We start from the raw sequence: 27,198 nt of genomic DNA, 5'->3' as shown, positions 1-27,198 counted from the left end.
TAGGTACATGGATGGGAGGGTTATGTCCCAGGTTCGGGTCAATAGAACTAGGCAGATTCATGGTTTGGTATGGACTAGATGGGCCAAACTGCCTGTTTCTGTGCTATGACTTTATCAGGCAGCGTATGGAGAGGAATAAGTAGTTGACATTTTGGGCTGAGACCTTTCATCTGTCCTGATGAAGGATCTCAGTCCAAAATGTCAGCTGCATGTTCCTCTCCATAGATGCTGCCTAACCTGTTGATTACCTCCAGCATTTTGTATGTGTTGCTCTGGGGATTTCCAGCACCTGCAATATCTCTTGTGTTCAAGACTCTTGGTGAGTTAGGTCGCATCTGTGAAACGAGAGAGAAAGAGAGAATCAACATTTCAGACCTATGACATTTATCACTCCACAGATGCTCCCTAACCTGCTGAATATTTCCAATTATTTTTGTTTTTTTAAAAATTTGCTAACTCCTGTATCAACTATTTGTTTGAATAAGACCGTAAGATATGTGATCAGATTGGGCCATTCAGCCAACCAAGTCTGCACCACCAATTTATCATGACTGATGCATTTCCCTTTCAACCCCATTCTCCTGCCTTCTCCCGTAACCTTTCACTCACTGACTAATCAAGAACCTATCAACCTCTGCCATAAGTACACCTGAATGATTTGGCCTCCATAGTCGCCTGTGGCAATGAACTCCATCTTAGATTATTAGATTAGATTAGATTATGAGGACACACAGTCCTCTTTTATTGTCATTTAGTAATGCATGCATTAAGAAATGATACAATATTTCCTCCGGTGTGCTATCACAAAACACAGGACAGACCAAGACTGAAAAAAACTAACAAAACCTCATAATTATAGCACATAGTTATAACAGTGCAACAATGCCATAACTTGATGAAGAACAGGCTATGGCACAGTAAAAAAGTTCAAAGTCTCTCGAATGTCCCACATCTCACACAAACGGGAGAAGGAAGAAAGCTCTCCCTGCCATGCCCGACCACAGTCCGACTCGGAGTCATCTGAAAACTTCAAGCCTCCGATCAGCCCTCCGACACCGAGTACCGAACACCATCTCTATCTGAACGATTCGACCTCAGTCTCGGTCGCCAGCAGCAGGCAAAGCCGGGGATTTTGGGGCCTTCCCTCCGGAAGATTCTCGATCGCCCAGTAACAGCGACAGCGAACCGGCATTTCAGAAATTTCTCCAGATGTTCCTCTATGCTTTCACGTCTGTCTCCATCAAGTCAGAATTGTCCACGGCCCCAATTTAACAGATACGATATCATTTTCACCAGAGAGCTGCGTGCGCAAGGCGCGCTGCTATCTTCTCCTCACGCCATATATTCACCACCCTCAGGCTGAAGAAATTCTTCCTCATCTCTGTTCTAAATAGACATCCCTCTATTCTGAGGCTGTTGCATCTGGTTTCAGGCCAAATATAAAGTTAATTTGGATGTTATAATTATGAATTTAACTCTAGTTGATCTTGCAAGGAAGATCAAGGAGTAAAGCTAGCAAAGGATAAATATTTAGGCATTTCATAACTGGATTCCCTACTTACAGTGCATTAAATACAACAGAGTAACTGGGAAACATTGTTGATACATATCTCAAATCGGAGATTATGACTCTGATTTGATAATGGCTCTGTCTGCTTTTACTGCACTGTGGAAGTTTCGGGTATTTACTTTACAATTGAACAATTCAGGAAAGGTACTTCAGAGGAGACAGCACGAAAGCCAGAGGACGAACTTCAACTTAGACATGAATAGAATTCTTCCAAAAACTGAAAGCACTTTGGTCATCCCTGGTGGTTTGTTTACTTCCAGAAGAGGTATTTCGACTTTAATACATTGCCAGTATTAGATTCTCCATTTTACTCCTAAAATAAGGAATATTGTTTGCAGATGGGAATGAGAATCAATCTAATAAAAGCTAACTTTGTATAATAAAGCTGTAGGAATGAAATCTGAACAGTTGACCAGTTAAGTGAGTTCATTCAGCTGCATCACTGAGCAAAACGTTTAGCCATTTACAGAGGAATAACTTTTTTTTAAATGGACAGGGACTGCTGTGCATTACATTCAGACTTGCCAGCAAAACTGCTCCTGTGCGGTTTTGTTCTTTTTTTTTGTTCAGGAGGAGAGACTTGGAGGCTGATATGCATGCTCTGTTTTTGCTGGTTTTTTTGTGTGGGAAGGAGGATTTTTGGGGTTGATGATTATGCTGCCTTTCTTTTCTTTCTTGGTTTCATGGCTACCCATGAAGAAAAAATTCAAGTTGTATAACTTTGATAATAAATGAACCTTTGGAATTTGAAGTAAAATGCATTATCAATTATCATTCAACAAAACCAAATGATATGTTCACACCAATGTATACCATTTATAATGAACAGGCGACTAGGCAGAAGTCTGTAAAGGCCTCTGAAAAGGTAAGAAAAAACAAAAAGTCCTCAGCAAAGTTACCTGCCAAGAGACAAAATTCATTATTAATTGTATTTGCATCAAGATGATGACAACAGCAATGCATCCAAGAGCAAATAATACCGATAAAATATCAGATATATTTGGATAACTTGATTAGTTAGCTATAAACTCCATCACTTAACTTCACATGGGATAAGCCATGGAAATATGTTTGGTTGGAAATATAATTATACACTTCTTTTTGTTTGTTTTTTTATGTCATTGAAAACTTGATTTTCTCCAGCACGAAAAAATGATAACAACCATGTCCCAGTGCTTTGTATCACTTCTGAGCCTGTCATCCTTGCAGCCCTGAGGTGATTTTTGTTTTCTCCATGTAGTGGCTCATTTTCAAGTATTGAAATGTAGTTGGAGTACACCTGAGGGACAGCACGTCCCCTGCTGCATTGACTGCAAAGCTTGCAGGATAAGTACATTGTTTTACTACGTTACCGACATTCTTAGGTTATCTTATCCCAACTGAAGCAACTGGTTCCTTCCCCCCACCCCCACATCCCACACTGCTTAACACTGACTCATCAATGAGGCCAGGTGTCACAACTTACCTCACTCCTGCTCCTGATCGCCCAATGAACTGCCCTCTCCTCTGGAAGAATGCTTATTCCTCCTGATCCTCTCTGCAATTCCCAACTACCAGGTCAAATTATTCCATCCCCTCCCCAAAAACCTCCTTGAGTTGGCGTCAGTAATGGAGGACCAGGGACACACCTCTGCCTCCAAAAGTTCGTTATGCCCAGTGTGTAATCTCCGAGGCCCACAGAGGCTTCCTGTTCAGCCCTACTCACTAGCTCAGGGATAACAGGAGCTGTATGATCAACAGCCTGCATAACCAGCAACATTGGTGAGGCATCTGGGGGGCAAAATGACCATCACTTCTGGCCCATTCCGGTACAGCACTAAAACTTCTATGGTGGTATAAATGCACTTTAAAACCACCAGGTGAGAAAGAAACTAAGAATCCAGAGCAACAGGCTTAAGGGTTGATTGTTTAATTGATTCTTGGGAGTCATCTGACTGATTAGTCTAAGCAGCAGGCGCTGCAATATTTAATGGGCCGTCCAAGCAATTCAGTGCGATTGATTGATATTCAGCTAGGTCCGACGATGGTCAGGGGATCTGCGGCGTGGATTTGTGCTGCTGAAGAGTTGAGTTGTGACTGGAAAATGGTGGAGAGAGAGAACATCAAGGGAAGAACCAAGCTGTTGAAGGAAGTTCTTGGCGAGAGTGGAAGTGAACTAGAGATGGAGATCGGCAGGAAAGAGGAATGGAATGGAAAGAGGAAGAAAAGAAAGCAGAGGTACGGGATATCAAACTCTGCGGAATCAGCGGATGATCAAAGCAGGACAGCAAAACAATGGAAAAAAGATGAGATTAAAGCAATTATAAAACTAAGTGAAGACGGGGCGTCTTTTCGTGATTGGAACCCGATTCGTTTGACGAAGGTGCTTAACAAAATTATAGGTGAGATTAAAGGAGCAAAGATTTTACGAAATGGATCGCTATTAGTGATTTGTCGGGATAGTGCTCAGCAAGGCAAAGTGATAAGATTATGTAAAATAGACGGCAAAGAAGTACAATGCTCAATACTCAACAATAGAAAGTGGACTAGAGGAGTTAGTTCAGGGATACCAACAGAAGTTACTATGGATGAGATTAAACAGAACATAAAAAGAGCAAAAGTTATTGAGGCCAAACGTTTGAAAGTTACGAGAAATGGGAAAAAGTGTGATAGTTTATCGGTAATGATTAACTTTGATGAAGAGAGATTGCCAACTAATGTTTACTTAGGGTATATGGTTAGAATATATATACCACCACCTTTAAGATGCTCTAAATGTCAGAAATTCAGGCACATAGCGGCGGTCTGCAGAGGAAAACAAAGATGTGGAAGATGCGATGGAAAACATGAATATGGGAAATGTGAGGCGGGCGCTAGGCTGAAATGCTGCAATTGTGGCGAGGAACACAGTGCAGCTTATCGAGGGTGCATTTATAGCAAGAAGGCACCTGAGATACAATATGTAAAAGTAACTCAAGGAATCAGTTATGCAGAGGCAGTGAAAGAAGTTGATGGGAAAAAGGCTGTCAGGCAAACAAATACAGGGAATAATAAACTGGTGAACTGTGAGAGCTGTAATATGAAAAATAAGGATACACTATTAATGAGTAGAAAGGAGTTCGTGTTTTTTATGGTGGATGCAATTAATTGTTCAGCGCAAACAAGCAAAAGAACTGAGAAAATTAAAATTATCATCAAGTCTGCAGAAAAGTATCTTGGTATTAAAGGAATTAGGTGGGAAGAAGTCAAAGAAACGCTGAATGGAGGATCCAACAGTTCACAGGCAGGGGAGATGGAATCTTAATGGCAGTATACTTATCGCAAATGGTCAGGAATTTAAGAAATGTTTCAGAACTTAAGGAAAATCATCAGATTTTATGGTTGAAGCCCACAGTAAATGTGCAGAACTCCAACAACAAATAGAAGTACCCGACAAGAACAACGGTGAGTTAGAAAGAGATTGGAAAATGAAGGAAATTATTACAAGGATGCAAAAGCAAAAGGAATTTATTGCAAAGTGAATTCTCTACATTCAGATTATAAAATGAAAACATGGAAGCAAATGAAGAAGAACTCCGAGGTCTCAGTGAACAACTGCAGGCTACGATCCAAGAAAAGGAAAACCTGAAAAAGCAGATGGAAAAACAAGTTTAAAAGTATAACGTGTGATAATTACTGTTCTTTAACAAGATGATTTTAGTCTTACAAGTGATGTAGATGAAATCAATGTAATTGAGGTAACGCAACTACGCAAAACATGTGACATAATTAGGGAAGAATGGCGGTTTGTGGCATTATCTAGTGAGCAGATTAAGCATTCACGAGGAATTGCAACTACAGAGTGACGTTAATAGAGAACTGCAGGCTAAACTAGATTGTCTAAGATAGAGAACTCCAGGACATACTTGGTTGGAACACCACAAGTCTAGCAGGTGGCGGTAATGCACTGAAAACTGATTGCCAAACGCCATAAAACAAAAAAGAAGAAGAAGAAGAAGAAGAAGATGGTCAGGGCCTCACCAATCAAGTGGAAGCTGCTATCCTTACAGATAGTTACAGCTGGGGTCTTGCTCCAATAAAAATGAATTAATTCATAGGCATCTCGCCACTGTAGACAATGTGCAGTTTTGCAGAAATTTTAGGTGATCTCATTACTTGTTTTACAATACATACAGCATAGGACAGTGCAATAACATACAGGCCCTTTGGCCCACAATGTTGTGCCAAATTTTTAATCTACTCCAAGATCAATATGACACTTCCCTCTTTAATTGTTCTCCATTTTTCATTCATCCACGTAGCTAAGAGTTGGTTATAAAATGTCCCTAATGTATCTGCTTCTACCACCAATCTGACAATGTACTCCATGAACCCACCATTCCCTGTGTAAAATAAACCTACTTCTAATATCCTCCCCCAAACTTTACTTCAATCACCTTAAAATTATGCAGTCTCAGATTAGCCATTTCAGCCCTGAGAAAAAGGTGCTGACTCTGTGTGCTATCTACGTCTGTTAGAACAGTACAGCGTAGGAACAGGCCCTATGGCCCACATTGTGGTGAACCAATTAAACAAACTCTTATCAAGTCTATCAAGTCACCTCTCATCTTCCTTTGCTACAAGGAGAAAAGCCCTAATTTGCTTAACCTTTCCTCATGAGACATGTTCTCAAATCCAATCAGCTGCCTAGTAATCTTTGCACCCTGTCTAAAACTTTTCACATCCTTCCCACAATGAAATGACAGATCTCAAAGTTCAAGATTCAACATAAAGTTATTATCATAGTACACAGATATATTACCACATGCTACCCTGAGATTCATCTTCTTGTACGTCGCATCCGGAGTTTCTCCGGTTAGCGGACGATTTCCCTCCACGGCTCTCTGACGTAGTGGGGAACCGTATTCGAGGCAAGTTACAGCAGTGGTTTGCCACTGCCTTCTGCCGGGTGGGTTTCCAAGGAGATCACCAGCTCGTACCCCAGCACGGATGGAAGCATGCAGGGGAGCCGGCTGGATTCAAACTCGGGACCTTTCGTCCTGAAGTCCGGCACTGTTGCCACTACGCCACCAGCTGGGTATTCACATTAAATACAAAAGAACACAATAGAATCAATGAAAAACTGCACACAGCAAAGGTGGACAAAGAACCAATGCACTAAAGATAACAAATTGTGCAAATCAGCAAAGAAAATAAAACAAAATAATAAAAATAATTAGATAGATAGATTAGATAAAATAGATTAAATTAGATAGATTAGATATATTAGATAATTTCACTGTCGAAGTGAGTGAAATTATCCATCTGGTTCAAGAGCCTCATGGTTGGCAGTGAGGGTCCTAAATCTGTTGTACCTTCTTCCTGATGGAAACAGTGAGAAGAGAGAGTGGGGGTCCCTGATGATGGATGCTGCTTTCCTGCGACAGTGCTCCTTGTAGAAGTGTACCATGGAGGGGAGGACTTTACCTGTGATAGATTGGGCTGTACCCACTTCTTCCTGTAGGATTTTCCATTCATGGCCATTGGTGTTTCCATACCAGGCTGTGATGCAACCAGCAATACTCTCCACCACACACCTATAAAAGTTTGTCAAAATTTAGATGAAATGCCAATTCTTCTAAGAAAGTGAAGGTGCTGCCGTGCCTTCTTTGTAATGGTACTTACGTGCTGGACTCACAACAAATCCTCTGAAATGATAATGCTAAGGAATTTAAAATTGATGACCCTCTCCACCTTTGATTCTCTGATGAGGACTGGCTCATGGACTTCTGGTTTCCTCGTCCTGTGGTCAATAACCAGCTCTTTGGTTTTGCTGACATTGAGCAAAAGGTTGTTGCTTTGACACTATTCAGCCAGATTTTCAATCTCCCTTCTATATTCTGACTCATCACCACCTTTGATTTTCCCAACAATAATGGTGTCATCGGTAAATGTAAATATGGCATTAGAGCTGTTGTTAGCTTCACAGTTATTGTGGAGGAAACGTTGATGACAATCCGAAATGACTGGGGTTTGCAAATAAGGAAATCAAGGATCCAGTTGCAGAAGGAGATATCCAGGCCTTAGTCTTGGAGCTTATTGATTAGATCTGAGGGGATAATATTGTTAAGTGCAGAGCTGTAGTCAGTGAAGTGCTCTTCATCCTGACATATATATCTTCATTGTCCAGATATTCCAGGGTTGAGTGAAGAGTAACTGAAGTGATATCTGGTGTTGACCTGTTATGAAGGGAGGCAAACTGGAATGGATCCAAGTCACTCCTCAGGCAAAAGTTCATATGTTTTATTACCAACTCTCAAAGAAATTCATCACAGTAGATGCAAGTGTCATTGAGGCAGATTACCATGTTCTTCTTAGACACTGGTATAACTGAAGCCTGCTTGAAGCAGGTGGGTACCTCAGAGTGCCAAAATGAGGGGTTAAAGATATCAGTGAATACTCCAGCCAGATGATTAGCACAGGTCTTCAGTACTATATCGAGTACACAGTATGGGCCAGTTGCTTTCCATGGGTTCATTCTCCTGAAGGATGCTCTCACGTCAGCCTCAGAGACTCAAATCATAGTGTCAATGGGGGTTGAGGGAGGTCATGAAGGTGCCTCCATGTTTTGAAGGTCAAAGCAAGCATAAAAGGCATTGAGCACATTTAGGAGTGAAACCTTGTTGTCACATATGCCTCTTGGTTGTATTCTGTGGGAGGTAATAGCATTCATAGCCATAGCTGTTGATCATCATTCTGTGATTCAAGTTTGGTCCAGAATTGCCTTTTGCATGCGAGATGGCTTTCTGGAGGTCATACCTGAACCTCTTGTATTTGACCTCGTGCCGACCTGAATGCCTCTGATATGACCCTCAGCAGACTGCAGATGTCTTGGTTCATCTAAAGCTTATTTTGGGGGAAGACTCTGGATAATTTTGTGAGGACACACTTGTTCACGGATGATCCTCTGAAGACTCCTTGAACATGGCTAGTGCACTGACTTGAGGTCATTCCATAGCCACTCCTCTGTCTCCCATGGACACTTCATTGTTGTCCTTACCTCTGGATCCTTTCTCTTTAGTGCCTGTCTGTATGCAAGTAGTAAGAGGACAGCCAGAATGCAGTCTTGGGACATAATACTCCAAGTGTGGTCTAACCAGAGTTTTATAGAGCTGCAACATTACCTCACAGCTCTTGAACTCAATCCCCTGATTAATGAGGTGGTTTATGTTTGAAAGTTGGGAGCAATGTGAAATATTAATACTATACTGAAAGTTATGACAATTTTATAAAATGCATTTATAATACATAATAATTTAAACAAAGTACATTCATCAAATATTTCATAGCAGGCTTTTGATGTAAATGGCATAAACTCCATTTGGAAATGTGTAGATATGGATACCAATGAATTGCTCTAGCGGTGCTTGTTCATTGTATCCAGTTGCACACTGCACCAACTTCTGTTCCAAAATATATCTCATTTAATTTTCTTCCAGACACTTCAGCTCTGCTTTCATGCTGATGCATTAGCATTTAATGGAGGGATCAGGAAGGTATAATGTATGAGACTCTAGAATGCTGATAAGTTTGTTTTGATTATTAGAATTAAGACCTGTATTATATTTTAAAGGAAATATTATTTTTGACAGACAAATGCAAGCTTTTATCCTGTCCCCATTCCCCACCTCTGCATGATCTAGACTACAAACAGAAAGAGCATCTAGACCACATTAAAGAATGAAATGAGAAAATATTATTTCATCGACCAAGTTTGTTGATGCAGCACACAATAAGCAAAATGTAATATTAAGAATTCTTCCTGATTTGTTTGATATTGTTAATCGGTTGATGCTGTGTATTCAGCAGGTTATGAACCACAAAAGGCATGTTTCTGTGTAATGCTTTCCAAAGCCCAAAGCAAAGCTCATGAAACTACTGTATAGGCTTTTAATCTAATGTTACAGGCTGAAGTACAGAGTCTTGCCCAGCTGCAGTCCACAGATGACATCGCCATGATTTCAACAACATCTGAAATATCATGCTATGGCCATAAGACACAGGAACTGAAATTGGCCACTCAGCCCATCGAGTCTGCACCGCAATTCAATCATGACTGATTTATTACATCTTCAAACCTCATTCTCTTGCCGTCTCCCCATAATATTTGACACCATTATTAATCAAGAACCTATCAACCTCCACATTAAATGACTTGGCCTCCAAAGCCATCAGCCATATGTTCATACAATGTTATTAATCACCTGCCCTATTCTTATCCCTGCAACCACCAGTTTTATTTTATTTATTTTTCTATTTCCCCTCTATTAGAAGTGGTGACTCAAGCTGAAGGACTGTGTTTCAAATGACATTTCATCTTTGTCAAGTGTCAGTTTTCACTTGTGAGTACAACATTGCAGTTTGATTAGGCTTGTGAACCATGGTAGGCATTTAGACCAAACTTTATTCTAGCCTCTCACAGTGACACTGAGCAGAGCAAAAGCAATGGATAATAAACAACACTCATGGAATTCTGAGTGATTTATTCCTTCCTTATTCTGGGATGCTAAGACTCACTGATAATTGGTCCCTCTTCCGAATTACATGGAACAGTGAATTTGCTGCTCTGCATAGCTCATTATCATATCACTGAGTCATCAGGGGAGTCCTGATCAATCTTTCTCTTCAGCTCATTCTAAAATGAACTTTTAGGATACATTTTTAGAAAGATTTTCTATGTGTCTAGTTCTTATATTAATTTTACTAGAAGAAAGAAAATCCCATTTGCTAATTCCATGTTTGGATCCATTATTTCGATGCAGACAGTGAAATTGTCCCTCAATTTCTTTCCTCTAGTGAATATATCTTAACTTCTATTAGGCTTGAAGTCCCATAATCTCCCTTGTTTTTGTTCTATTTTTCTATAAACTCTTCAATTAATTAACCCGCATTTCAGATAGGGCCTGCCAAAATGCACATAGTTAAAGCTTACCATTTCTGCAGCTCGTTGTTGGATTAGTACATAAATTCACTGCCTAATATAGTGCTGGGCCACTGATGTCAATTGAATTTTAAATCAGAAGAGACTTAAAAGAAAACAGCCTGCCAACCCATTTTTCCCCCATTATACATTATCCAACAAAGCCAAGGTCTACCCCAATGACTTTATTTTGATACAATATATGCAATCAGCTTCTGGTCTGAGCCAAAGGAATTCAGTTCAAGTATATATCTGATTGGAGGCTCTTTTGGAGTTTAATCAACAGTTATTTAAATTAGCTTGGTTCTACTTGTTTTTTTGCAAAGTATTTCTTGGCATGACTAGCTTAGATTGGAGAGCTTAACTGAAGTCTTTGGAGAACGACAGTCAGAACAGAGTTCCTGTGGATTAGGAGAAAAATAAAATCCAGCCACATAAGAATATTATTTCCAGTTTAGTTAAGCACAGCAGGCTCAAGTATTTGTTAGTACAGGCTAAAATCTATAGTAAGCAGTTCCACTGCTCTCTTCTTGGCACATTACAAGGAAATATTTATTCTGCTGACTTACAAAGTCAAGAAAGGGCATGTGACAGAACTAATCAAACTAGAATAAAGTGTGGACACTCCCTCATTCACCTCCTGGCTCTTCAAATTGGCAAAAATCGTGAGTAGGAAATTACTAGCCGGTCCATCAAGTCTGCACCACTCTTAACACATTGGGACCATTCCCGCTCTGGCATCCCTAGGGGGAGGTAACCAAATGAAAAAGTAAACAATAAAAGAAAAGATCCTCTGGAAAGTAGTTTTGCATCTAACAGGGGAAAGTCAAACCCATTCATGGGATCACATGTTCGATGTGTCATCTGTGAAGCTGCTTATTTCCAATTTGATGTGAGTTCAGCTCTGTCTTAGAGGAAGACAGTGTCAACATTGAATGTGACCTAAAGGTTCAGTACTCCTCAGGATAGGAAAAACCAACTAACACGCAATCTATTTCCATTTTAAGGTACTTTAAACTCATGCTGACTGATATCCAAAACCTAATTTATTGAACAGGATACATCCTTCCATAATCATGCACAAAAACCTTTTCATCTTTATATAAACCTTCCATATGCCTCTGTAGCCATTATGTAAATAGAGCCAGGTCCTTCACTCTATTTTGAAAGCAAAATCACTTTGAGCTAAAAAAGCAAGTTCTCATAACTCTTCCAGAAGCCTTTTCTAAATTTATATCATCTGCCACACGTGAGGACCAGGTATGGATGACTAGATCTCAGAGCAAGTGAAAATACTTATCAGTTCAGAGAGCCAGATCATACCCATATGAATTATTATAGGCTGAACAAGAAAAAATATAAACAAGGCTAAACAGAATCATACAGTACAGATGCAAGCCCTTTGGCCCAAACTTCCACCAAGACCTTGCAGGGCTAATCTTAATTGCTTGCACTTAGAGTCAAGGAACAGGTCTAAAAGCACATCTAGTCCTTACCAGCCTGGTCAAATCTAACTGTACCTGAGCCGTAGCCTCCCATACCTCTCTCATCCATCAACCCATCCAATGTTCTCATAAATGTTACAACTGAACCCAAATCTACCACTTCCACTGGCTGCTCGTTCCACACTCGTACTACCCTCTGAGTGAAGAAGTTCGCCTTCAGATTCCCCTTAAATATTGACCTCCGGTTCCAGTCTCACTCAAGCTTAATGAAAAAAAGGCCTGCTTACATTTACGCTCTCTATACTTCCTATAATTTTGTACACCTCTATCAAATCTCCCTTTTTCTCCTGTCCTAACCTATTCAACCTTTCTCAATCTATTCAACCTTTCCCAATAACTAGCCCTTGAGAACTGCTAAAATCCTTGTAAATTTCTCGGCACTCTTTCGACCTTATTAATATCTTTCCTGTAGGTAAGTGATCTGATCTGCAACACAATATTTCAAATTCAGCCTGATCAATGTCCAGTGCAACTTCAATGTGACATCACAATATCTGTACTCAATGCCCTGATTTATGAAGGCCAATGTGCCAAAAGCCCTCTACGTGATTATATCTGCTTTCAAGGAATTATGGATCTGTATTCTCAGGTCTCTTATGTTCTGCTACACATCTTTATGCCTCACCATTCACTGTGTAAGTTGTACCACTCACTTATCCTCCCAAGGTGAACTGAATCACACTTGTCTGCATTAAAATTTATCTGACATTTTCAGCACATTTTCTGAGCTGGTCAAGATCATTTTGCCAGTTTGACAGCCTTCCGCAATACATCCCCAATCTTGGTGTCATCTGCAAATTTGCTGATCTGGTTTACCACATTATCATCAATATGGATGATAAACAACAATGAATCCAGCACTGATTCCTGTGGCACACCACTAACACAGGCCTCCAGTCAGAGAGACAACCATCTACTACTAATCCCTGTCTTCTCCCGCTGAGCCACTGTTGAGTCCAATTGACTACTTCATCCTGAGTACCAAGCAGCTTCACCCGCTGGATCAGCCTTCCATGCGGGACTTTGTCAAAGGCCTTGCTAAGGTCCACAGAGAGAATATTCACCGCTTTCCTTCATCAATCTTCATGGTAATCTTGAAAAACTCTATAAGATTGTTTACATGTGACCTACCACACACAAAGCCATGCTGACTATCCCTAATCAGGCTCTGTCTATCCAAATATTTAAATATTCTGTCCCTTGGAATTCTTTCAATTAGCTATCCCCCTGTCCTCTGGCACCTCACATGTGGCTAAGGATGTTTTAAATACTTCTGTCATGGTATCTGCAACTTATGAACTAGCCTCCCACAAAGTTTGAGGCACCATGTCATCAAGCCCTGGAGGTTTATCCACCCGAATTCACCTCAGGAAAGCAAGCATCTTGTCTTCTGTAATCCAATATGGTCCATGACCTCACTATTATTATGTCTCATTTCTATAGATTCCATGTCTGCTGCATGAGTAAATAACAGACACAAAAATGCATTTGAGGCCTCCCCCAATTAATTTCAGCTCCTGGCATAAATAGCCACGATGATCTTCAAAAGGATCCATTCTGTCGCTTGCTATCCTGTGGTCCATATCCCTCTATAACTTTCCAATTTATGCACCTGCCCCAATATCTTATAAATATTGTATTTATACCTGCTTCTTCCATTTCCTTTGGCAGCATGTTCCTTTCGCCGTCGTCTTCCATGCAGAAATTCTGCCTCTTGATTCCGTTTTAAATCGTTCCCATTTACCTTAAATCTATGGCTTCTAATTTTAGACTCCCCCACATTGGGATGTCTGTGAGCATCCACCTTATCTATGCGCCTCGTGATTTTATTAACTCCTATAAGATCCTCCTCCATCTTCCTTTGCTCCAAGGAAAACAGACACAGCTTATCCAGCATCTCCTGATAACTTAAGTCCACCAGTTCGAGCAATGTCCTTGTGAATTGTGTCTGCACCCTCTCGAGCTTAATCACATCTTTCTTATTATGATGACCAGAACTGCACACAATATTCCAGGTGTGACCTCACCAATGTCTCGGGCAGCTGTAACATGACAATCCAACTCTTGTCCTCAATGTCCTGGCCAATTAAGGTGAGCCATGCCACCTGACTCAGTCACCACCTGGTCTATCTTAGTCTCTGCTTTTAGGGGTCTACATTCTAATGGAAGGTCTTTGCCCAAAACATAACCTGTTTATTCCTCTCCTGATCTGCTTAGTTCCTCCAACAGTTTGTGTGTGTATTTAAGGAACTACGTACTTGTATCCCTGTATCTCGTTGTTCTGCAACAAACCACAGATTTGCCATTTACTGTGTAACCCTGCTCTGACCTTACTTCCTAAAGTGCATTGCTTTGCACTTGTGTATGCTAAACGCCATCTGCCATTCTTTTGCCCACTTTTCCACCTTCAGTTGTAACCTTAGACAATTTTTTCACTGTCCACTACCTCATCAATGTTGGTGTCATCTGAAAACATACTTATCCTGCCAACTACATTCTCATCTAAATAATTAATATATGTGACAAACACTTTAACCTATCTGACCCTCACTACTCCCTGTCCTCTTCCTGCCAGTAATGATTACTAAGCTTGCTCACTTATTCTTTTATACATGGCTCAGCATTCTCATCTGCCACACTACTACTTTGGGTTCCAACCCCACCCCTCACCCCATGAAATATCTGTTTAAACATTGCTGGGTAGGTCAAGCAAATCTCCTTGCTGAGATATTGGTCCCCCTCCAGTTCTGGTGAAATCTTGCCTTGCCACAGGTCACCTCTGTCCAAGAAGCTGAATAACACCCTCCTGCTCCAGCAATTCAGCTAGAAGTTCATCTGCCCTATCTTCCTATTCCTATCCTCACTAACATAATACCTGGTGAAAACTAGCAATTACAACCCTTGAAAACTTGCTTTCTAACCTTCTGGCTAACTCCCTAGGTTCACATAACACTGTTACACCATCATAGGTTGCAGTAGACTAAATTGGATAGTCCCAAAATTCTGCCTGGGTGTCTGTAACAGGGCAGCACTCTGAGGACCATGTTTTTTGATTTCTCAAGTGCTTTTAATACCATACAGCCTTCATTGCAGGTTGGCATTTCCATTGTATCCTGAATAATGGACTACCTGACTGGCAGATAGTTTGTGCGGCTTCAGAGCTGTGTGTCAGACATGGCTGTAAGCAGCACTAGGGCTCCACAGGTGACTGTATTGGCTCCTTTCCTGGATGCACCTGGATGACAGACTTGAGGGGAGCACCAATAGAGGCTGTGTACGAGAAGGGCCAGAGTCACCTTTGCTTCCTGAGGAGGCTGAGGTCCTTTGGAGTATGCAGGCCTCTCCTTCACATGTTCTACCAGTCTGATGTCATCAGTACAATCTTCTACACAGTGGTGTACTGAGACAATGGCTTCAACACAGCTAATGCCAACAGGCTCAATAAACTGATTAGAAAGGCTCGGTGTGTTATAGGAGTCAAACTGGACACACTAGAGTCTGTGGTAGAACCAAGGACCCTTCAGAAAATCCTGGCAATTCTGCACAATGTTTCTCACCCTCTGCATGCCATCTTGGGTGAACAGAGGAGTACTTTCAGTAATAGACCAAGGCAACTGTGCTGTGCTCCAAAGACCGCCAAATGAGGTCATTCTTACCCTCGGCCATAAGGCTCTATAATGAGTTAAACTATAGCCAGGGAAGTGATGATCACCTCCCGTTAGACTGTTATTAATCTTGGTTCACTGGAGCTCTGTTTAGCTCTGTTTACCACACCCTGCTATTCTGGACACCCTGTGCAATACTATCATCATTTCTTAGCTGGACGGTCTGAATGTGCACCCATTATTGTATAATGTTATGGTAATTCTTGCAGTACCATCTTATCAGAGTGAACTAGAAAATCTTGTAAATCTTCTAATCTTTATCTTGTGAATCTTCTACATCTTATTTTTAAGGTAACTTATTTTTTATTCTTTCTTACTTTTGTTCTAATATTTGTATATCTGTGCACTTGTAGTGCTACTGTGACACTATAATTTCCTTTGGCGTCAATAAAGTATCTATCTTTCTTTCTATCTATCGAATGGATAAATAGCTCACATTCCTGTAATGTGTTGTAGGCAGCACACCAAATTTAGGCTGTCTGCTCTTTATAATCACCGCTGAATGTAGCCATCAGTAATCATAATGTTTACTGACTGGGAATTCAATAGTGCTATGGCTATTGTGACTTAATGCAAGCTTGCAACTCCTAAGTGGATGGGGAATTAACAAATGTAAGAGGTGTTGAGTTGTTTAGAATAGTGTTGCCAGTAATCAACCATAGCTGACTATGGACTTAGTATGTGCTAAGAAACTCTAATCCAACCTTGGAGGAGGAGATCGGAAAGAGATGGCCTGGCTTATATCTATAGGAAGGTAGAACATCATCCAGACATGCTATGAGAAAATAGGAATAGTTATAGATGGTAGTGTTAGGAATTTAGTTCCAAGGACTCGAACGCAGTACTGGAAAACGTTTAACACCCTTGCACAATTATTCAAAGTAAGTGAATGTGCTTTCTTTACCATATCACACACCCTGCACCTCATGCCCCACACACAACGTCATGTCGTATTCCATTATCACTAAGAACGGACAATCCCACACAGTTCAGGATACATAGGTAACCACTACCACATACAAATCACTACTGTAAACTTCAACATATTGCAACTATTCACCACTGCAACCATATTATTAAGGTATGTTGCATAGGAAAGATTTCCTTCTCTCTTTTGTAAATATACTATTGTCCAACAAAAGATAGCAGTTTACTCTCCATCAGATCACTCAGATTATTGAGGCACTGCACACACCGAGTGTCAATCCAATGTCATTTGTAAAATGCAAGGATTTATGTTGCCACCTCTGTTACTCCAGTACTGCTCTTGCTGATGGCTATCAGACAGCTGGTCCAGGCTGCTGTTGCCCTCCCCGATATGGTCATGAGCTTCTTGAGATTGCCTTTCAAGGCCATCTGCTATCTCCTTCACAAAAAGTCCGCAGGCTTCCACTAACTGTGCTGTAGGCCCTCAAGCAGTATTGAATGCCAACAGAACAAATAACGGCACCTGGAAGATGGGCAGGAAGGAAATACTCAAGTGTAAAAGCCTTACGTTTAGCTTGAAAAGTCTCATTTCTCCTTGGCTGTTAATTTTGCATTGCTGCCAACAGAGCAATGGGATGGTCAGTGACAGAGGAAGAGGAAGGATCCAGAGACTGCTGATGAGGGGGAATTGTGATTGATGTTATTAGAATGATCCGGGAATTTGTTCTTCACAGAGAAATCTGACAAAAATATATTGTCTTGTTCCCTGTCTCACTTTATCTTCCTCATGCTTTCCTTCACACATCTGTCTATCAGATTTACCCATGATAATTGGAACCAAAATAATATAAAATATGATATATCTTCTCAATGCTTACATTCCTCCCTCTACTTTCTCACTTCCTCCTCCTCACCCACCCCCCCTACCACTTCCAAAATCAATACATGTCCAATTGAGTGTAAGTAGCAAAGAGGAAGGCACTACCTGGACTTACCCATGCCCTCTGATTCTCAAGCCCATTGATTGCTTGCACATACACACCGCTTCTGAACTACAGTGCACCACAGCTATTGCATTGAACCAAGCTCCGACTGAGTCACAGTATTGGTACCTGACGCAGTCGGTATGTTCACCTTCTATCTCTTCTCCTTCTCTTACCTTGCCATCTTTGTCTTTCCTTCTGACTAGAATAGTAATGATGTAATGAATATGATAGCAGAATCTTTTCAAGTATGTGTATGTTAATGTTCGGAGTATTAAGGGTAAAGCTGTTGAACTCAATGCATGGATCAACACATGGAACTATGATGTTGTGACCATTACAGAAACTTGTTTGAGAGAGGGACAGGAATGAGTCAAAGGTTAATGTCCCAGGGTTTCAATGCTTTAGAAAAGAGAGGTAAAAGAGGTGGGGAGTTACGTTACTAATCAGGGACAATATCACAACTGCCTTTAGCGGTGACATTATAGAGAGTTCATCCACTGAGCCGAAATGGGTAGAACTCAGAGATAGGAAGAATGCAATCACTCAGTTGGGACTTTGAGGAACAGATGTGCAGGTAGGTTAAGAAAAGGTGTAAAAACAATAGGGTTGTTGGCATGGAGGACTTCAACTTCCCTAATATAAACTTGAACCTTTTGTATGAAAGATGTTTAGATGGTGCAGAATTTGTTGGGTGCATCCATAAGGGGTTGCTTAAATCAGTACGTAGATAGACCAACAAGAACAGGGGCTGTACGGGACCTGGTGTTGGGTCATGAGCTTGGTCATGTGACCAACATTTCAATGGGCGAATGGCTAGAGATCAATCATCACAGTTCCTTACATTTTAAGATAACTATAGATAATGATAAGCACGGACCATGCTTCAGCTCAGTTGTCATTCCTGAATACAGCCAAATGAAACAGTGTTCCTCTGGAGCCAAGGTGCCTAACACAGAACGAACAGTCACACACAAGACACAGCACATACAGTATAGTACATATCATTATGATAGAGACTAACACACATTACTGAGGCATGAATGAGGGCCTGGTCTGCACCACAACTAAGACCACGCAGCTCCTCCACTGTCAGTCTCAACAATGAACTTGTGAACACAATAGGGTTGTTGTCATGGGGAGCTTCAACTTCCCTAACATAAACTGGAACTTTCTGAGTGCAAGAGGATTAAATAGGTGCATTCAGCAGGGTTTCTTAATTCAATATATAGATAGTCCAATATGTAGATGTATGCAGATAGGAGGGCCTATACCTGGGCTGGTGTTGGATAAGGAGCCTGCCCAAGTGACCAACCTCTAAATGGGTGAGCAATTAGGAAACAGTGACAACAACTCTTTAAGTTATAAGAAAAGGGTAATTATGGACCTTGCAGGAGAGATTAAACTAGAGCAGGGAAAATTATGAGAGCATCAGGCAGCAAATAGGGAGAGATAATTGGAGCAACTGTTTTGGGTAAGTCTATATCCAACATGCGGAGTGTGTGAAAAGACCAAATGTACAGAGTACAGGATAAGTGTGGTGAAGTTAGAAGTATGTTCTTTATCTGAGAGGTGAGAATACTGGGAGAACTCCAGTCCAACGACATAGGTAGGAAAAGGGAGGCGGTCCTGAAGAGGGAATATGGGGAGTTAGGTAGAAAGGTGAAAAATAGAACATCCAGGGTGGTAATCTCTGGATTGCTGCGTGTGTCTCGCACCAGTGAGGTTAAGAATGGTTATCATATGAGGAATGTTTGATGGCTCTGGGCTTGTACTCGCTGGAATTCAGAAGGATGAAGTGGGGGTTGTGGGATCTCATTGAAACCTTTCGAATGTTGAAAGGCCTAAACAGAGTAGATGTGGAAAGGATGTTTGCTGTGGTGGGACAGTCTAGGACAAGAGGGCATAGCCTCAGGATAGAGGAGCACCCTTTCAAAACAGAGATGCAGAGAAATTTCTTTAGCCAAAGGGTGGTAAATTTGTGGAATTTGTTGCCAATGCAGCTGTGGAGGCCAGGTCATTGGGTGTATTTAAGGCAGAGATTGAGAGATTCTTGATTGGACATGGCATCAAGGGTTACGGGGAGAAAATCGGGAACTGGGTGGAGGAGGAGATAGAAAAAAAGGATCAGCCATAATTGAACGGCGGGCAGACTCCATGGGCCAGATGCCTAATTCTGCTCCTATTCCTTATGGAATGATTTGGTAGATGAATGAGTTGCTGAGGAATTGGTCCAGGGGACAGGCTTTCAGATTTCTGGATCATTGAGATCACTTCTGGTGGAAGGTACAACCCGTACAAAAAGAATAGGTTTCACCAGAACTCCAGGGGCACCAATATTCTTGCAGGAAGGTTTGCTAGAGCTGTTGGGAGGTTTAAACTAATTTGCAAGGAATGGGAATGGAATGATAGGGCCGAGGATTGAGCAGTGATCATAAACAGAGGCAGTGTGTAGTGAGGACCAGCTGATGATAGGACAAAATCGTAGTCAGCGCAATGAGATGAAGTGTGACATGGGGACAAAATCAAAAAGAGTGATGAATACAGGACTGAAGATGTTAATTTGAATGCATGCAGTATGCAGAATAAGGTAGAGGATTTTGTAGCCAGATAGAGTGGCAGGTATGACTTTGTGGGTATCACTGAGTCACGGCTGAAAACAGCTCATAGTTGGGAGATTAACATCCAAGGATATACATTGTATTGAATGGGCAAGCAGGTAGGCAGAGGAGATGGGGTGGCTCTGTTGGTAAAAATTAAATCAAATTCTTAGAAAGAGGTGACATGGGATTAGAAGATGTAGAATTGTTGTGGGTAGAGTTAAAAAAGCTGCAAGGGTTAAAAAGACCCTGATGGGAGGCTTCAAAAGAATAAGCAGGATGTGGGATACAAACTACAAGAGGAGGTAGAAAAGGCATGAAAAAAAGGACAATGTTACAATAATCATGGACGATTTCTATATGTAGGTAGATGGAAAAAAAACAGATGGTTATGAGGTGTCTTTAGAGCAGCTTCTGGTGAGCCGACTAGGAGAGAAGCAATTCTGGGTTGGGTGTTGTGTAATGAATCGTGAGAATGAAAGAGTTAATGTATGACGATTGTTTTATAGATCTGGGCCTGTATTCATTGGAGTTTGAAAGAATGAGGGGAGTTTTCACTGAAACCTATTGAATGTTGATAGGGCTAGATAGAGTGGATGTGGAGAGAATGTTCCTTATAGTGGGAGAGTCCAAGACCAGAGGGTACGGTCTCCAGAATAGAGGGACAACAATTTAGAACAGAGATGAAGAGTAATTTCTTCAGCTAAAGGGTAGCGAATCTGTATAATTCATTGTCATGTATGTCTGTGGAGGTTGTCATTGCGTATATGGAGGTTGATAGGTTCTTGATTAGTCAGGTTATGGGGAGAAGGCAGGAGAATGGGGTTGAGAGAAATAATAACTCAGCCATGATGGAATGGCAGAGCATACACGATGGGCCAAATGTCCTAATTCTGCCTTTAATTCTTATGGTCTTATGTTCCAGTCAGAAGGAAGGACAAGAATTGCAAAGTAAGAGAAATTGGATGTTGAAGGAGGTATCTTGTTTAGTGAAGAAGAAAAAGGAAAAATATGTAAAGATTGGAAAACTAGAATCAAACAGAACCCTTGAGGATCACAAAGAAACTTGAAAAGGACTCAAGAAGGGAGTTAGGAAAGCTGGGAGGGGCCATGAATGTCCTTGGTATGTAGGATTAAAGAGAATCCCCAGGCATTCTATACATACAGTGCATCAAGAGCAACTACGGAGAGTATGGGGCCATTCTAGCATAAAGGGAGGGGAGCATTTGCTTGGAAATGAAGGATGTGGTTGAGGTCCTTAATGACTACTTAACATCAGTATTTACCAAGGAGAAGGTCATGGAGAATAGGGAGATCAATGCTGTGAGTATTGATATGCTCATATGTTTCAAAGTAAAGGAGGAGGTAGTTTTGAATGTCTTAAAGACCATTACAATGTACAAGTCCACAGGGCCTAATGGGATATATCCCAGATTACTGAAAGACACAAGGGTGAGATTAGGGCCTTGACCAATATCATTGTGTTGTCTCTAGCCACAGGAGGACCAGGGAGTAGCTAATGTTGTTATATATAATATAGATCAAGAAGGGAATCAGGATAATCCTGGAAACTATAGATGAGTGAGTCTCACATCAGTGGTAGGGAAGTTACTAGGAAGAATGCTTAGGAACAGGACTTCTGAACATTTGGAAATGCATGGCCTGTTTTGGGAGAGCTAGCATGACTTTGTGGGGGGCAAGTCGTGTCTTACTAACTTTATTTAAGTATTTTGATGAAGTGATGATGGTGACCGATGAAGGTCGAGTTGTCATCATTATCTATTTGGGTTTTAGTAAGACATTTGACAAGGTCCCTCATGGCTGGCTCATCCAGAAGATTAAGATGCATGGGATCCATGGTGAACTGGCCATTTAGATTCAGAACTGGCTTGCCCATAGAAGGCAGAGGATATGGCTAAGAGGACTTATTCCAGCTGTAGGTCTGTGATCAGTAGCATTCCTCAGGGATCTGCACTGGGACCTCTGCTGCTTGTGATTCATATAAATAACACAGATGTCTGGGCTAGTAAGTATGCAGATGATACAAGGGTTGGTGGTGTTGTGAATAGCGTAGATGGCTTGAAAAGAGTTCAGCAGGATATAGATCAGTTGCAGATATGGGTGGAGAAATAGAAGATAGAGTTGATCATGGTTAAATGTGACGTGTTGCACCTTGGTAGGACAAATGTAAAGAGACATTTGTAGGGTTAAGACCTTTAACAGTGTTGATGAGCAGAGGGATCCGGGTTATAAAGTCCTTGAAAGTGACTATACAGGTTAATAGGGTGGTTAAGAAGGCAAATGGCATCCTTGCCATTATTAATCAAGGCATTGAGTTATACAGTCAAGAAGTTATGTTGCAGCTTTATAAAACTCTACTTAGGCCTCATCTGGAGTATTGCATACAGTTCTCGTCACCCCATTCTAGGAAGGATGTTGACACTTTGGTGAGTGGAGAAGAGCTTTACCTGGATACTCCCTGGATTAGAGGCAGGTACTATAACAAAAGGTTGGACACACCTGAGTTGTTTTTTCAGGAGTGGTGGAGGCTTGATGAGAGATCTGATAGAGGTTTCTAAGATTAGGAGAGGCATAGATAGAGTAGGCAGACAGTACCTTTTACCCAGGATTGAAATGTCTAATACCAGAAGGAATGCACTTAAGGTGAGGGGAGTAATTTCAAAGGGGATGTGAGGGGCAATTTTTTTTGAACAAGCAGTTGTGGGTGCCTGGAGTGCACTACTTGATGTGGTGGTAATGGTAGAAATATTAGGGACCTTTAAGAGGTTTAGTTAGGCACAGGAATGTGAGGGAAATTGAAGGATATGGATATTAAATAGAGGGGATTCGTTTAGTTGGCCATTTGATTACTAATTTATTTGGTCTGATACAACATTGTGGCCTGAAGGCCCTGCTACTGTACTGTTCTATGTTCCATTTATGCACAGACAAGAAGCAGTTCTTGGCTTACATCATCTGTGCCTCCAAATTAGCAAGATATTGGGATGAAGAGAAAGTAAAACACCAGAAGGTGCGTTAGGTGGAAGCAAACCATTATTTTGTTAGCTTCAATTTCTACAGTAGTTGTGGAGTTATAGAGAGGACAGTACCCTGAGATTAAAGCTATGCAGACCCACCAAAATTGACACAATTTGATGTAACTGAGAAACAGAACATGTATTACTGACAAGTCCTGTATTGCTTTGAGTGATGATTAAGTAACTAATTCTGTATGCAGACTGGAGGAAGATGGTGTGAGGCACCAGCACTACATATATTAGGATGTAGTGAAACTTGTGGATTTTAAGTGCAGGTTCTAAAAGACCATCTCTGTCTTTCAGAACTCTTCGTAGCCGAGTGAGATTGTGGGGGAGGTCAGATAGGGTGGGAAGCGGTGGAATTGTGTGCTAGTGTGTGGTACTTGAAAGGTAGCATTGCATTGATCAATGTGCATAGAATATGAGGTAACTGATAGGATGTGGCATTTGGGTACTTTCGCCGACTTTGAGAAAACTTCTGAAGTCACTTATTTTTACATTTCAGCATTTCAACAATCACTTATGCTGGGCTGAGAAGTCATTCAAAATAGTTAGTATGGCTTCTATCCAGCAATTTTATATCCAGCTAGACAGCATGGAGTTGGTGCACACTCATTTAAAGCCTATTTTTGTGGGTTATTGAAATTTATTCCCTCAATGTATGAGACACAGTACTTTAAGCAGGGAGAAGTGCATTAAATATTTGTTGCCTTATGAATAAAATAGCTTCTTTTTGTTTGTATGGGCTGGAATAAAGCCCCAAGGTATTGTGTAAAACAGAATGGTCCTTAAAAGGCTTCAAGCCTTCTGAGACATTTCCTCCACTGGCTCGATCACTGCTTCTGAGGTGTAATTGGGACAGTGCAGTTGGCAAGAGGGTACTGTTGGGCTGGGGAGTGTGCGGATGAGATTATGGTGAGTCGCATGGTAATGATCAGATGCTGAGAATGTAGACATCATGATTCCTTTGGGTTATGTCATGGCTGAGGCTCACCAAAGTGTGATCAAGTTATTTTCCAAAATATACTGTACCATACCTTCCACAGTTCAAAATATATTTACAAAATTTACATAACATCAGCATAGTGTAAATTTTGCTTTCAAACCTAGCCTCCATAACTCTCTGCAACTAGATCTTTGACTTCCACTATTGTCAGTGCAGATCACTAATCACATCTCGTAGAGTTATAGCACCCCGCAGCACAGAAACAGATCCTTCGGCTTAGCTAGTCTATGCCAAATCATGAATCTGCCTAGTCCCATCATCCTGCACCCAGACCATAGCCTTCCATATGCCTCGCATCCAGGAACCAGTCCAAATTTCTCCTCAATGTTGAAATCAAACCTGCATCCACCACTTTTGCTGCAAGCTCATTCCACACTCTCACTACCCTCTGAGTGAAGAAGCTCCCCGTCAGGTTCCTTTTAAACATTTCACCTTTCAGCCTTAACGCGTGACCTTTAGTTGTAGTCTCACACAACCTCAGTGGTAAATGTCTGCTTGCACTTCCCTTATCTATACCCCACATAATTTTGTATAACTCTATCAAATATCCACTTAATCTTCTAAATTCTAGGGAATATAGTCCTAACCTATGCAACCTTTCCCTATAATTCAAGTCCTAACGACATTGCTCAAGAATTTCTCTGCACTCTTTCATTCATATTTACATCTTTCCTGTACGTAGGTAACCAAAACAACACAGATTACTCCAATTAGGCCTCACCAACATCTTATACAATTTCAACATAATTTCCCAACTCCTATACTCAATACGTTGATTTTTGAAGGCCAATCTGGCAAAAGCTTTCTTTACAACCTTGTCTAACTGTGATGCCACTTTCAAAGATTTATGAATCTATACTCCATATCCCTCTGTTCTACCACGTCCTCAGAGCCCTATCATTCACCTGTAAGATCTCATATCCCATGTTTCATCCCATTTTTCCTGCTGTTCCAGATCCCACTGCAAGTTTTGATCATCTTCCTCACTGTCCACTACATTCCCAATCCGCAAACTTGCTGATCAAGTTTAGCAAATTGTCATCCAGATCGTTGATATGCTGTGGATGATGAACAACAATGGACCCAGCATTGATCCCTGTTGCATGCCACTAGTCACAGGCCTCTGGTCAGACAGGCAGCCAGAAAATAAAAATTCCATTAAAAAATGTCAGTTATAATAAATCTGATTTCGATAGATCCAAGAGAAATTTAACATCTTTAAAGTCTGGCAATATTTCTTGGGTGGGGATAGGAAGGCTGGGAATGATTCTTTTTTTATTACATAAAGAACAAGTGGCAGACTCTAAAGCCTGGAACCTGCTGAGATAGACCCTTTTAACTTAGACTTAAATAATCCTTACGCTTTTTGTGAAGATCTGGTTCTTCAAGAGCCATGCCTACTTAATGGAAATCTTTATTTGTATATCATTGGACATGACTCTTTTTGTTTGATCTACTTCATTGCATGATAGTTAAAAGGAAAATTCAGAATCAGATTTATCACCAACTTTCTGGAGAAAAAATGTGTTGGTTCACAGCAAAGACTTAAAATTTCTATAAATTTCAAAATTAAATGAATAGTGCAGGGAAAAGGAATAATAACTTGGAGTTCCTGCATTCATTGACCAGAAATCTGAAGCTAGAGGGGTAGAAGCTTATTTGGATAATTGAGTGTGGGTCTTCAGGCTCCTGTACCTCCGTCATAATGGTAGTAATAAGAATAAGGCATGCCCCAGATCACCAGAGTTCTTAATAATGCATGGTGCCTCTTAACGATATCCTCATTGTAGGGAGTGTTGTGCCTGTGAAGGAGCTGGCTAAGGCTACAACTCTGAAGCCTCTTGTGCTACTATGCATTGCAACCTTCATCCCAGGCTGTGATGCAACTAGTCAGAAGGCTGTCCACTATGCAAATACAAAAATTTGCAATGGTGGCATAGCAAATCTCCTCAAATGTCATGGTCCGGATCAAGGTCCCTTTAAATGTACTTTATTTATGTTATGATCTGGACCGTTAACTCCCTGTTTCCCTTTGGTTCCCTGTCTTCCCATGTCCCTCGGGCTTGGTGATTAGAGGCAATTTACTCTCAGCTGAACCAGCAGTTTATAGTCTCCAGCTTTCAGCTGTTTGGCGCGAGAGCGTTTGCTAAGTCACCAGAGGTACTGCGTGCCGATGTCATCTGGCCGGAGCAAGCCTAGTGGCCTTGCGAAGCCAGTGCCAGTAATTCGCCTTTCCTCACCGGAGCAACCCTGTCAAGTTACCCCGCCAAAGCGAGCCCGCAAAGTTGCCTCGCCGAAGCGGGTCCATCAGTTAACCGACTTCGGCGAGGAATCAAGAACCGCTGTCTACTGTTCCCGGGCTGAGTCTAGAGCTCGCCACTACCCGGAGGCTCCAAATATCAAGTCCTGGCTCCGGGGGCTCCAAGTATCCAGTGAAGTCCTGGCCCTGGCAGTCCGTGATTCCGAGTCCACGCCCAGACCCTTAGTCCCAGCCTAGTCCTAGGCCTGAGTCCTTCTCCAGTACGCTATTCCTACTTTTGCTTTGCTCTCCTGGTATTGAGCAATGAACTCAGTTAAGTTAACCTCACAAGATGTGTCCTGCTTTTGGGTCCACCCTTGCTCCCAACACCCCCCATTGTGACATCAAAGTCCTAACAAAGTAGAGCTGCTGGCATACCTTCTTCATGATTACATCAATGTGTTGGGCCCAAGATAGATCCTCCAAGCATATGAACATTGAGGAGCACATGACAAGTCCCAGTTACTCAATTGTTTGAAAAAGCCAGTACTAACTTTTGTTCAATGGCTTCTCAATCCACTAGGGGCCCTAAAGAAATTATATTGAGCAGCATTCAAATAAAATTGTTATCAAACAGAACAGAATATAATATCTAGGCCAAAGTATTTCCTAGGAAATGGTAAACCTTCCATCTTGCAATATGTAAGAAATGTAGAAGCACAATTAA

The sequence above is a fragment of the Mobula hypostoma genome, chromosome 4 (genome assembly GCF_963921235.1).
Source record: "Mobula hypostoma chromosome 4, sMobHyp1.1, whole genome shotgun sequence".
NCBI lineage: Eukaryota > Metazoa > Chordata > Chondrichthyes > Myliobatiformes > Myliobatidae > Mobula > Mobula hypostoma.
This window is presented reverse-complemented; position numbering follows the sequence as displayed.